Source organism: Dama dama, chromosome 9 (assembly GCF_033118175.1).
Source record: "Dama dama isolate Ldn47 chromosome 9, ASM3311817v1, whole genome shotgun sequence".
NCBI classification, from domain to species: domain Eukaryota; kingdom Metazoa; phylum Chordata; class Mammalia; order Artiodactyla; family Cervidae; genus Dama; species Dama dama.
Window position 1 is genome coordinate 102,618,151 of NC_083689.1, and position 13,454 is coordinate 102,631,604.

Sequence of the window (13,454 nt, forward strand, 5' to 3'; positions counted from 1 at the left end):
TTCTTCAGCGCTCAGCTTTCTTTATAGTCCCAGTTTCTTCTAAAAGTGAGTTTCCCATTCTCAGCTCCTTATTTCTGAATTTCACTGACTGCATATGCATCTTTGCCTTTAGCAAACAAGCTCTTTTCCTAAACACCAAGCTGAAAGTATCAGCCTTACCTCACTTAGACATTGAATGTATTGTTTTATTTTGTCATTTTAAAAGGAAGGTGTGGGCTATTGTTTTGTGAAAATTATCACAGAATAGCTTAGCATCATTATGTTCGTGTTGATGGATTTGCACTTTTACGTGGAAAAAGTGAGAGATGTGTCACATGCAAATCTTTATGCAGTTGGTCTTAAAACAAGTCATCATTGACAAATGGGGAACAGTGTAAAGCTGTAGTATATTTTCCTTTTTTTATATCCCGATAGTATTTCCCTCATATGGAAGCGTTGAAATATAGAAACAGGAGTTGTGTTTTGTTGGCAGGGAGAAGGGATGTGGAAAAGTTGTGCCATCCATTTTTTGAAAGACATTCCTATGGACCGAACTGTGTTTCTCCAGATTCATATGTTGAAGCTCTAACCCCCTGTGTGACTGACTCCATTTGGAGAAAGGGCTTTTAGGAAGTGATTAAGGTTAAATGACATCACGGGGTGAGGGGGACAGTCCTAATATGCTAAAATTGGTGGCTTTGTAAGAGGAGGAAAGGAAAAAGAGTCTCTCTATATGTATGCCTGTGGATGGCCCTGTGAGCACACAGTGAGAAGGCTGCCATCTACAAGCCAAGGAACAACCTCTCACTAGAACCCAACGTGGCTGACACCCTCATTTCAAATTTCCAGCTTCCAGAACCACGAGAAATAAACTTCCATTGTTTGAGCCACCCAGTCTTTGGTATTTTGTTATGGCTGCCCGAGTTGCCTAATACACGCTTGGCAGCATGAAAGCCTGTGGTTCTGGTTCCTAGTGCTGAATCTATTACCCTTAGTTCTTGTGGCTCTGGAAGTTTCATAAGACCTCACCTACCTCTTTGCAAAATAAGGAGTAAAACTGTCTCTCAAGATAAGCTTCAGTTTTGAAATCTTTGAGTCTGATTACATGAAATGAACTGCTTTGTTGAAGAATGTGTAACATTGAGTCTGAAGCAACTTTCAAGGCCTTTTTGCCCAAGTCTCATTTGGTGGAAAAGGAAAGTCAGGCCCCAGTGGATTAAGTGACATGTCTTTCTCAGTGTCCCAGTGATACCCCTGGCAGTGCCTGGAAATGTAGTCTCTTTTTTGTTCCTCTTCCTTTTACCCTCCTGAGTGAGTCCTCATCTATTAAATTGAAATATAGGGTTTTCTTTCCTGGACCTGTTTCATTGGGAAAATGTTAATAAGCTGGAAAACACTAAGCTTTTCAGAAAAAAGTTTTCTTAAATTATTTTATGGTGATTTATGATGAAAATACTCTGTGTTTTAAAGTTATCTATTATTGCATTTAAGTATTTCTCTCTAAATGTTTATTAAGTAATGCCAATATGCATATGTAGTGATAATTTATTTAAAATTTGTTTTTTCAAAGTAACACATGATATGTGTAAAATTATACAGGTGCATTTATGATGAAAAGTAACGCTTTCTCAACCAAAATTCTCTATTTCCAACTATTCTCTGCAAAGGCAAACTCATGCTGTTAACTTTTTAGATTTCTAGATTTCTCTTGAAGACTAGATTGACAATGTTAGAAAAGGTGTTTATTCCTGTACTCTTCCATAAATCAATAAACCACTTTCATAGACTTCCTTTCATACTGTTCATACTGTTCATGGGGAAGCTGAAACCCCAATACTTTGGCCACCTGATGTAAAGAACTGAGTCATTTGAAAAGACCCTGTTGCTGGGGAAGATTGAAGGTGGGAGGAGAAGGGGACGACAGAAGATGAGATGGTTGGATGGCATCACTGACTCGATGGATATGAGTTTGAGCAAGCTCCTGGAGTTGGTGATGGATGGGGAGGCCTGGCATGCTGCGGTTCATTGGGTCGCAGAGTCGGACACGACTGAGCAATTGTACTGAACTGAACTGAACTGATAGACTTCCTATTAAGAAACCTGAGGTAATAACTCACTCACATTCCTCTCCCATCCCCATCTCCTTTGTTAAAATTTGATATTAATACTATTTTTAGTTTTTTTAAACCTTTGTAATTTTTAAATAATATCGTAGAACATTGGCAGGATATTTTGATTCCTTGCTTTGTAACACGAGTAAATCTAAGTAGCTGGACCCCTACTTTTTTTTTACTTTTCCTTTTCTGTTTCTGCATCCTCATATCAGTTACACTTTGGCTTTTACATGGTCAAGGTTAACATTTGCATTCCATTCTGCAGCCACAAATATGTCATCTTTGCTTATCCAGACCTTGAGTCTACTGTTGAAAACCAATAAAACAATATTTTGAAGAATGTTTTGGGACCCTCGATATTCTGTACAAATGGATTTTCTGCAAAAGTGAAAATTGGAAACTGGCTTCCTAGGCAATTTTGGACTAGAAATTACATTTATTTGAATTATGATGGGAGATACATATTCCATTATACTCTACTGTGCTTTTAAAATTACTTAGCATAAATAGAATGTCAGAAAGGATGTCATGAATATCACTTAAATAAGTTTTCAAACTGTGTTAATTTTTATAAAATTTGAATTTCTGCTTGGGTTCAAAAGGTCTGATCAGACACTACATTAAACTGTACTCCTTTAGAAGTCTTGATAGTGACTCTTTGATAACAGGTTTCCTCACTGAAGTCAGTAAAATTCTATCTTTAATGTATTTCTATCATGTGATGCTTAAAATTATTCTGTGTAACTAAGTCAGAACCTCACTGTGAATCATCCTTAGAGTCACACCAAGAAGATTTCATTATTGTTAAAAGTGAAATTATGGTAGTTGGTTTGAGATGACAGGAATGTCTTAACCTTAATAATCTCCTATGTACTGATTTCTGCTGTGTCCAGTGAAGCTTGTAGGAAGTTTTGATGGGCTTTGGGTCAAGTATGTCTACATTTTTAATGATATTAACAACTGTAATACGTTGCCTCTATTTTGTGGTCCTGTTTCCAGAATGGTTGCTAGAGAGTTATTTGAACAGCAGGGATTACAAGTCTCTATGCTTTTTTGATGAAAGCATGTTCTCAAGCTTCCTTGCCTATTTAGCATTTTGTATCTTGCAGACATAAATCCCAGAGCTAAGCCTAGCTTGAAGAGCTCTGTATATTTTCATTTCCCCAAGGGTAGTTATGTCATTTCTGAGGTAAGAGGATCAATATGGAATAGAGTTCTCTAAGTAAGGGCTAAACCAGTACCAAATATAGCACTGATGGAGCATTTTGTGGCTTCCTGTTTGGGAAGTTCATCAAAGTTATAAAGCTGACTAATACCAGGATGTGAGTTCTACAGAAGGCTAGATGGTCACCAAATATCCACAACAGTCTTTGTACTTGTAGTTGTGCCTGGAGACTTTTTTTTTTTTCACAATAGATCATGATGGAATGCCCTTTTATGACCTTTAACTTCTGATTAAATTGTGTATCTCATTATGACAAAATTTATTATGAACTAATATCAATATATTTCTATACTTTAACTAATACTAATATATTTCCATACTTTCTACTAGATTATGAACAAATAGGGAGTATTCATTATTCTTTATCTTCTTTATATCTTCCAGAGTGTACTAGAGGGTGCTTCTCATACATAAGACAGTTGGCAAGAGCTAGTTTTCTGCCTGGCACTGTGCTAATCAATTTATATGCATTTTCCCCCTTTAATTTAAATAGCAAGACCATGAGGGAGGGACTTTTCAGTTCTGTTTCATGGATGATTAACTCAAGGGAAAAAGAAATTGTCACTTGACTAGAGGTGAACAGCTAGTTAAATATTAGAGACAAAATTAGTTTATGTGACTGAACTCTTCCAAAATGTCTGTTTTTTTCTCTCCTATAATATCTTTTTCTGGTTTTGGTATTAGAGTAATGCTGGCTGTATAGAATGAGTTAGAAATTATTACCTCTTCTTCTATTTTCTGGAAGAGATTATGGAGAACTATCATAATTTCTTCCTTAAAGGAACCACCACAGTTCACCTCTAGTCAAGTGACTTAATTTCTCTTTCCCTTAAGTTACTTGACTGCAGCCATGAAAATAAAGGACATTTACTCCTTGGGAGAAAAGTTTTGACAAACCTAGACAGAATATTAAAAAGCAGAAACATTACTTTGCCAACAAAAGTCTGTATAGTCAAAGCTATGGTTTTTCCAGTAGTCAGGTATGGATGTAAGAGTTGGACTATAAAGAAAGCTGAGTACTGAAGAATTGATGCTTTTGAACTGTGGTGTTGGAGAAGACTCTTGAGAGTCCCTGGGACTGCAAAGAGATCCAACCAGTCCATCCTAAAGGAGATCAGTCCTGGGTATTCATCGGAAGGATTGATGCTGAAGCTGAAACTCCAATACTTTGGCCATCTGTTACGAAGAGCTGACTCATTGGAAAAGACCCCAATTCTGGGAAAGATTGAGGGCAGGAGGAGAAGGGGATGACAGAGGATGAGATGGTTGGATGGCATCACTGACTCAATAGACATGAATTTTAGCAAACTCCAGGATTTGGTGATGGACAGGGAGGCCTGGTGTGCTGCAGTCCATGGGGTTGCAAAGAGTTGGTCGTGGCTAAGCTACTGAACTGAGTGGTAGAATCATCTGGGCCTGTGCTTTCTGTTTTGAAAGGTGATTTTATTTCTTTAATAGACATAGGCCTCTTCAAGTTCTCTATCTCGAGTTTTGACAAGTTGTATTTTTTAAGAAATTTGTTTCATCTTTCAAGAAATTCATTTGTTATCAAATTTGTGGTTATAAAGTTATTAATACTGTTCCTTTCTTATCCTTTTAATGTATACAGAATAGTAATGTTCCCTATTTAATTTCTGATATTGGGAGTTTGTGTTTTCTCTTTGTTTTTAAAAGTTAACCTGTCCACGTACCTATGGACACCTTCTCTTCGACAAAGGAGGCAAGAATATACAATGGAAAAAAGACAACCTCTTTAACAAGTGGTGCTGGGAAAACTGGTCAACCACTTGTAAATGAATGAAACTAGAACACTTTCTAACACCATACACAAAAATAAACTCAAAATGGATTGAAGATCTAAATGTAAGCCCAGAAACTATAAAACTCCTAGAGGAGAACATGGGAAAACACTCTTCGACATAAATCACAGCAAGAGCCTCTATGACCCACCTCCCAGAATATTGGAAATAAAAGCAAAAATAAACAAATGGGACCTAATGAAACTTAAAAGCTTTTGCACAGCAAAGGAAACTATAAGCAAGGTGAAAAGACAGCCTTCAGAATGGGAGGAAATAATAGCAAATGAAGCAACAAAGGATTAATCTCAAAAATATACAGGCAACTCCTGCAGCTCAATTCCAGAAAAATAAATGACCCAATCAAAAAATGGGCCAAAGACCTAAACAGACATTTCTCCAAAGAAGACGTACAGATGGCTAACAAACACATGAAAAGATGCTCAACATCACTCATTATCAGAGAAATGCAAATCAAAACCACAATGAGGTACCATTACACGCCAGTGAGGATGGCTGCTATCCAAAAGTCTACAAGCAATAAATGCTGGAGAGGGCGTGGAGAAAAGGGAACCCTCTTACACTGTTGGTGGGAATGCAAACTAGTACAGCCACTATGGAGAACAGTGTGGAGATTTCTTAAAAAACTGGAAATAGAACTGCCATATGACCCAGCAACCCCACTGCTGGGCATACACACTGAGGAAACTAGATCTGAAAGAGACACATGCACCCCAATGTTCATCACAGCACTGTTTATAATAGCCAGGACATGGAAGCAACCTAGATGCCCATCAGCAGACGAATGGATAAGGAAGCTGTGGTACATATACACCATGGAATATTACTCAGCCGTTAAAAAGAATTCATTTGAATCAGTTTTAATGAGATGGATGAAACTTGAGTCCATTATACAGAGTGAAGTAAGCCAGAAAGATAAAGACCAATACAGTATACTAATGCATATATATGGAATTTAGAAAGATGGTAATGATAACCCTATATGCAAGACAGAAAAAGAGACACAGATGTGTAGAATAGACTTTTGGACTCTGTGGGAGAAGGCGAGGGTGGGATGATCTGAGAGAATAGCATCAAAACATATATACTATCAAGTGTGAAACAGATCGCCAATCCAGGTTGGATGCATGAGACAAGTGCTCAGGGCTGGTGCACTGATGACCCAGAGGGATGGGATGGGGAGGGACGTGGGAGGGGGGTTCAGGATGGGGAATACATGTAAATCCATGGCTGATTCATGTCAATGTGTGGCAAAAACCACTCCAATATTGTAAAGTAATTAACTTCCAACTAATAAAAATAAATGAAAAAAAAAAAAAATAAAAGTTAACTTGGCCAGAGGCTTATCAAAGGACCAACTTTGGGTTTTGTTGATTGTCTCTATTAATTTCTGTTCTTTTTTTCCCCTAAATATATACCTTCAATTCTATGAACTTCTATTTAAGAACTGCTTTCACTGCATCTCATAAAGTTGTATTAGATTTCTTCTTTTATCCATATGTTATTTAGAATCTCAACCTCTCTCTATTTATTAAATTGGGGGTTTCCCATTATCTCCCTTTTACTGATTTCCTGTTTAATTCCATTTTGATCTGAAAGTATGCATCACATGATGCATTCTATTCTTTTATATTTTAAGGTGTGTTTTATGATCCAGAGTGTGGTCTGTCATGGGAAATCTTGAGAAAAATGTAGATTCTGTATTGTTGGATGAAACAGTTTATAGATGTCAGGATAACCAGTTGATTCATAGTGTGGTTGAGTTCAACCTTGTTATGACTGATTTTTGGACGCTGGATTCTTCCATTTCTGATAGAGGGGCATTGTTGCAATTATAATAATGGAATTCATCTGTTTCTCCTTGAAGATCTACCAGTTTTCCTATCATGAATTTTGATGCTCTATTGTTAGACACATACACGTAATTAAAGATTGTTTTGTATTCTAAGAGTATTAACTCCTTGTCATTTCGTATTGCTTCTCTTTATTCATGATAAATTTCCTGTTTTGAAGTATTCTAGTCTGAAATTATTATTGTTACTCCTGTTCTATTTTGATATGTGTTCAGTTCAATTCAGTCGTGTCCGACTATTTGTGACCCGTGGTCTGCAGCATGCTGGGCTTCCCTGTCCATCACCAACTCCCAGAGCTTGCTCAAACTCATGTCCATTGAGTCATGATGCCATTCAAACATCTCATCGTCTGTCGTCCCCTTCTCTTCCTGCCTTCAGTTTTTCCCAGCATCAGAGTCTTCTCCAGTGAGTCAGTTCTTCATATCAGGTGGCCAAAGTATTGGAGTTTCAGCTTCAGCATCAGTCCTTCCAATGAACACCCAGGACTGATCTCCTTTAGGATGGACTGGTTGGATCTCCTTGCAGTCCCAGGGACTCTCAAGAGTCTTCTCCAATACCACAGTTCAAAAGCATCAATTCTTCGGTGCTCAGCTTTCTTTATAGTCCAACTCTCACATCCATACATGACTACTGGAAAAACCATAGCTTTGACTAGGCAGACTTCGTCGGCATAGTAATGTCTGTGCTTTTTAATATGCTGTCTTTAAGTTTGTTGTAGCTTTTCTTCCAAGGAGCAACTGTCTTTTAATTTCATGGCTGCAGCCACCATCTGCAGTGATTTTGGAGCCCAAGAAAATAGTCTCTCACTGTTTCCATTGTTTCCCCATATATTTGCCATGGAGTGATGGGACCGGATGACATGATCTTAGTTTTTTGAATGTTCAGTTTTACTCAGTTTTACAATTTTTTCAGTCTCCTCTTTCACTTTCACCAAGAGGCTCTTTAATTCCTTTTAGCTTTCTGTCATAAGGGTGGTGTCATCTGCATATCTGAAGTTATTGATATTTCTCCCTGCAATTTTTGATTCCAGCTTGTGCTTCATCCAGCCCAGCAATTTCTCATGATGTACTCTGCATATAAGTTAAATAAGGCTGTGACAATATACAGCCTTGATGTACTCTTTCCCAATTTGGAACCAGTCTGTTGTTCCATGTCTGGTTCTAGCTGTTGCTTCCTGACCTGCATACAGATTTCTCAGGAGGCAGGTCAGGTGGTCTGGTATTCCCATCTCTTGAAGAATTTTCCACAGTATGTTGTGATAGACACAGTCAAAGGCTTTGGCGTAGGCAATGAGGCAGAAATAGATGTTTTTCTGCAACTCTCTTGCTTTTGCTTTAGTTTTAATCTGTATGTGTGTTTGTATTTAAACTGGGTATGTTTGGGAAAGCATATAGTTGTGTCTTAGTTGTGATTCATTCTGTCAATCTCTGTCTTTTAAGTGACATGCTTAGACCATTGGTATTTAAAGTAATTATTCATATGGTTCGATTAATATTTACCATATTTCTTACTGTGTTCCATTTGTGGCTTTTGTTCTTCACTCCTGTTTTTGTCTTCCATGCTTTTCCTGCCTTTTGTTGCTTTAATTGAACATGGTATACAATTCCATCTTCTTGCCTTTCTTACTACACTTTTTCTTTGTCAGAGTTGCCCTAGAGTTTGCAATATGCATTTGTAACTAATTCAAGTCCACTGTCAAATAACATTTCACAGGTAGTATGAGTACCTTATAATACCAAAACATTCCTAATTCCTAATTCCTTGTATCACTACTGTCCTTCATTTCACTTATACATAAACACTCATAAACATATGCATGCATATGCATATATATATGCATACATTAGCATATGTAATAGAATACCTTGCTGCTGTCATTTGGAACAAACTGTCTTCTGTTAGAACAATTAGGAACGAGAAAAATAAAAGCTTTTATTTTACTTCCACTTATTCCTTCTTCAATATGCTCTTCTACTCTTTATGTAGATTAAAGTTTCTGACCTATCTTATTTTTCTTCTCTCTAAAAAACTCTTTTAATAGGTTACTGGCAACAGATTTTTTCAGTTTTCGTTAGTCTGAAAAATTTTTTATTTCTACTTCATTTTTGAAGAATAGTTTCACAGGATACAGGATTCTATTCTGTTGGTAGGCTTTTTCTGTAAACACTTTAAATATTTCACTTCACTCTTCTTTCTTTGAGGAGAAGTCAGATTAATTCTTATTTTTAATCCTCTGTGAGTAAGGTGTTTTTTTCCCTTCTACTTCTTTCAAGGTTTTTTCTTTATCTTTGATGCTTGAATGTGATATGCCTAGATGTAGTTTTTTGGCATTTGTCTTGCTTGATGTTCTGTAAGCTTCCTGCATCTGTGGGTTGGTGTCTAACATTAATTTGGGGAAATTCTTAGTCATTATTGCCTCAAGCATTTCTTCTTTTCCTTTCTCTTTCTTCTCCTTCTGGTATTTCCATTACAACATATAATACAACTTTTGTAGTTGTCCTACAGTTCTTAGATATTCTATTCTGTGTTGTTTTTTTTTTTCCAGTCATTTTTCTCTTCGTCATTCAGTTTTGGAAGTTCTGTTGTCACATCCTCAAGCTCAGTGATTCTTTCCTCAGCTGAATCCAGCCTACTAAGGAGCCCATCACAGTTCAGTTCAGTTGCTCAGTCGTGTCCAACTCTCTATGACCCCTTGGGCTGCAGCACGCCAGGCCTCCCTGTCTATCACCAACTCCTGGGGTTTACTCAAACTCATGTTCATTGAGTCGGTGATGCCATCCAACCATCTCACCCTCTGTTGTCTCCTTCTCCTCCTGCCTTCAATATTTCCCAGCATCAGGGTCTTTTCAAATGAGTCAGCTCTTCACATCAGGTGGCCAAAGTATTGGAGTTTCAGTTTCAGCACCAGTGCTTCCAATGAACACCCAGGATTGATCTCCTTTAGGATGGACTGGTTGGATCTTGCAGTCCAAGGGACTCTCAAGAGTCTTCTCCAACACCACAGTTCAAAAACATAATTCTTCTGCACTCAGCTTTCTTTATAGTCCAACTCTCACATCCATACATGACTACTGGAAACACCATCACAAGAATTCTTTATTTGTTTTACAGTGTTTTTGATGATACCTAGCATTTCCTTCTGATTTTTCTTAGAATTTCCATCTGTTCATTTACATTATCCTCTGTTCTGGCATGTGTCTACTTCTCCCATTAAAACCTTTAGCATACTAGTCATAGACTTTTAAATCCCTGGTCTGATAATTCCAACATTTTTGCCATATCTGACTCTAATTCTGATGTTTGTTTCATTTCTTTAAATTGTATTTTTTACCTTTTAGTATGTCTTGTAATTTTTTGTTAAAGGGTGAACATGGTCTGGTGGGTAAAAGGGACTTTAGTAATGTATTGGTAAGTTGAGGGGGGAAATGACGCATGCTGCAGTCCTATGATTAGGGCTCAGTCTTTTGGTGATTCTGTTCTCCTGAGCTATGAACTTCACCAGTTCATCTCAATCCCTCCCTAGCGCCCCCGCCCTCTGCTGGCCTTGACTCCAGCTGGACGGCTAAGAGGGGGTTCGAGTTGAGTGTTTCTCTTCCTCCAGGTAGGACAGGTTCTGATGAAACCCCGTCAGATTAAGCGGTGATAAAATAGTTTCTCCTGAGGGCAAGCCTTGTAGTAAGAACAGTATGCTCTGATGTATTTCAAGATGGTTCCTTCTCCCCTCCCTCTGCTGGAATTCACTGATATTCTCTGATTTTCCCTGTGACGACCTGGTAGAGTTCTTGGAAGTAAAACTCACAGAAGTGTGGGTACCCTGCTATGACTGGGTCCCCGTGGAGTTTTGTTTTGTTTTGTTTTTTTAACTATTGGAGTTTTCCACACTGAACCTCCAGCAATTTGTCAATTGAAGTTCAAGTCTTCCTAAGCCAGCACTTGGTTCTCTCTGAGGTTTTGCTCTAGTAAGTTGTAATTCTCTGATATTACTTATCTATCGCTCTAACTTAGGGGGCAGCAGTTTGTCCTGTGACCTCATATCTCTGAGGGATCTTAGAAAATTTGTTGATTTTTCAGTTTGCTTAGCTTTTTACTTAGTAGGATGGGCTTGTGACTTCTCAGCTTCTGACATGCTGGACCAGAAACTAGAAGTCTGGCTGAATTCTTAATAACCACCAGGCCCCATGTTTTTTCACTATTAGTTGAGTTGAATTCTCTGTGTGTAATATCTTAGTTTGGGCTATATGGGAAGCAATGTCTGTGTTAAAGGCTAATGTGCTATTTTTTTAATAAGGATTTCAGTCACAGGGAACAGGAGGAAGAGGAAAAGGGAATGAGATAAAGAAGGAGAACCAATCTGAAGATACGTTATCAAACTGGCCACTGCCTGGTTTTGAGCCTAATTGTTCAGTTTCAAGGGGCTCTCGAAGAGGCCATTTAAAGAATTACTTTTCAGAAGCATCTGTAGGGTAGAGGTGGCAGCAGGTATTCCTCTGCTGACTGATTCTCTTTCATCACAGTTTTCCTCCATGATATGACTCATTTCTTCCACACTTTTGGGTTGTACATGTGTTGGCAATTAAAAAAAAAAACGGAATCCCATGGTATCTTAGCTTTTGTTCCTCTGAAAGCAAAGCCTGAATAAGGGCTTAGGGTTTATGTAGCTTATTTGGACAGGGATCCCAAGAAGCAGGAGTGAGGAAGTTGGGAGCAAGAGGGAAGGATAAAAAGACAATACAGGAGTGCATCATTGCAGTCCTCGTGGTAAGCAATAGGAGCTCCGTTCTACCAGGAATTCTGAGAAATGTATAGAATGTCTCTCTAATTATCTGCCCATAAGATGGGAAGCTGGAGCATTTATTCACTTTCTTTTAACCCCCATTAATTGAAAGTTGCCCCCTAGGGGCTATAACTCTCTTTCATTTCTGGGCAGTGCTTACATGTGAACTGAAAGCGCGTCTGGGACTTTGGAAAAGTCTCCTGACTTAAAAGGCGGTGATTCACTAAGTCAGTGTGAGTTTGATCTTGAGAATAACTCCCCATCACAAAGTTGTGCCAAAGAGATGCTCCATGGATTCTTAACCGCCTCAGGGAACAGAGAGACGTTAGGGCAGATGGTCAGAAGAGTACTTCTTTTGTAGGATAGTGTGAGGTTGGGCTTCTAGAACGGTGCTGCCGTGCTCATTTTGACTGGCTGTCACTGTTTATACAGTCAGGTGGTGGTGGTTGGTGGTTTAGTCGCTAAGTCGTGTCCAACTCTTGCGATCTCATGGACTGTAGCCCGCCAGGCTCCTCTGTCCATGGGATTCTCCAGGCAAGAATACTGGAGTGGGGTGCCATTTCTTTCTCCAGGGGAATCTTCCCGACCCAGGGATCAAACCCAGGTCTCCTGCATTGCAGGCAGATTCTTTACCAACTGAACTATGAGGCAAGCCCTATATAGTCGGGGACTCTGCTAAAAATATTTGCCCAAGACTGCCCTCCGAGCGGGAGTCCAGCCTTTGTAAAGCAAGTTGGAGTCTTGCAAGTTGGTGGCAGTGGCTGCAGCTCAAACAAAAGTACAAGTGAGAGGACTTAACAGTTGTCACTTAGGAGGTAACCGACGTCTTTGGGTAGGTGCTTATTCAGAAGAGGTTTTTTTTTTTTTTTTAACCGAGGATTTTTAGAATCTGTGTCCTTCTATTACATATCAAATGACTGTGTAACATTTTTATGAGTGAGTCAACATGTGGGGTGGATTGCAAAATGTTTTCAAATGATTGCAAATTCTTTTCACCCTGGTATATATATTCCTCCCATTCAAAGTTAGAGTCTGTTTCTCTGCTGATTTGAATCTGGACAAACAGGTAACTTTTTTCTTTTAGTTTATAAAGTCTCTTGACCAAGAGGAGCTATACCACTAGAGGTGGTCTTGTGACTCACTTTGGTGAATAAAATGAAGTGGATGTGAAACTTTGCCAACTCTGGTCTTGAAGCATCTGCTTTTATCCTCTCTACTGAGAGTGGCATGAAAGGAGTCTAGCCAGTCTTGCCTGCTGGAGCAGAAGAGGTCATGTTGGGGAGGATCTAGACCCCCTTGATGGTCAGCAACCACTCCCAGACATGTAGGGCCATGTGCATCCTCCAGCCTGGCTACCTTTAGGGTGTGACAAAGTCACATGAGTAAGGCCAGGCAAACCAGACCAGGACCGCTCAGCCACCCAGAGGATCATGGGAAATGCTAAGTTATTGTTGTTTTATGATATTAAGCTTTGGGTAGTTTGTTATACGGCAACAGACACCTAATATAATGTCACCAAAATACCAAAAGCCTTTGGAAGCATTTTGTGCTTCAACAAAATATATGACTAAATTAAATGATGTGTGAATAAAGTTTGCAAATACTAATGAGGGTTTCATGGTGAGTTTTGGAGAGTTCCTTTTCTGTATTTAACCAGTGAAGAAAACACAAATGAGGAGTCACCATTCCATG

At 38.7% G+C, this 13,454-nt stretch overlaps 1 long non-coding RNA gene across 3 annotated transcripts in view; it reads left to right on the forward strand.

The window, feature by feature from the left end:
- LOC133061507 (uncharacterized) overlaps nucleotides 1-13,454 on the forward strand; it is a 161,029-nt gene that overhangs the window by 16,761 nt on the left and 130,814 nt on the right. Inside the window, exon 1 of one of the 3 annotated variants that reach the window (XR_009694003.1) lies at nucleotides 12,795-12,828. The exons of the other annotated variants lie outside the window; for them this stretch is intronic. This is a non-coding gene — a long non-coding RNA (uncharacterized LOC133061507). Of the gene's footprint in view, nucleotides 1-12,794; nucleotides 12,829-13,454 lie in introns of those variants that run through there. 3 annotated transcript variants of the gene reach the window in all.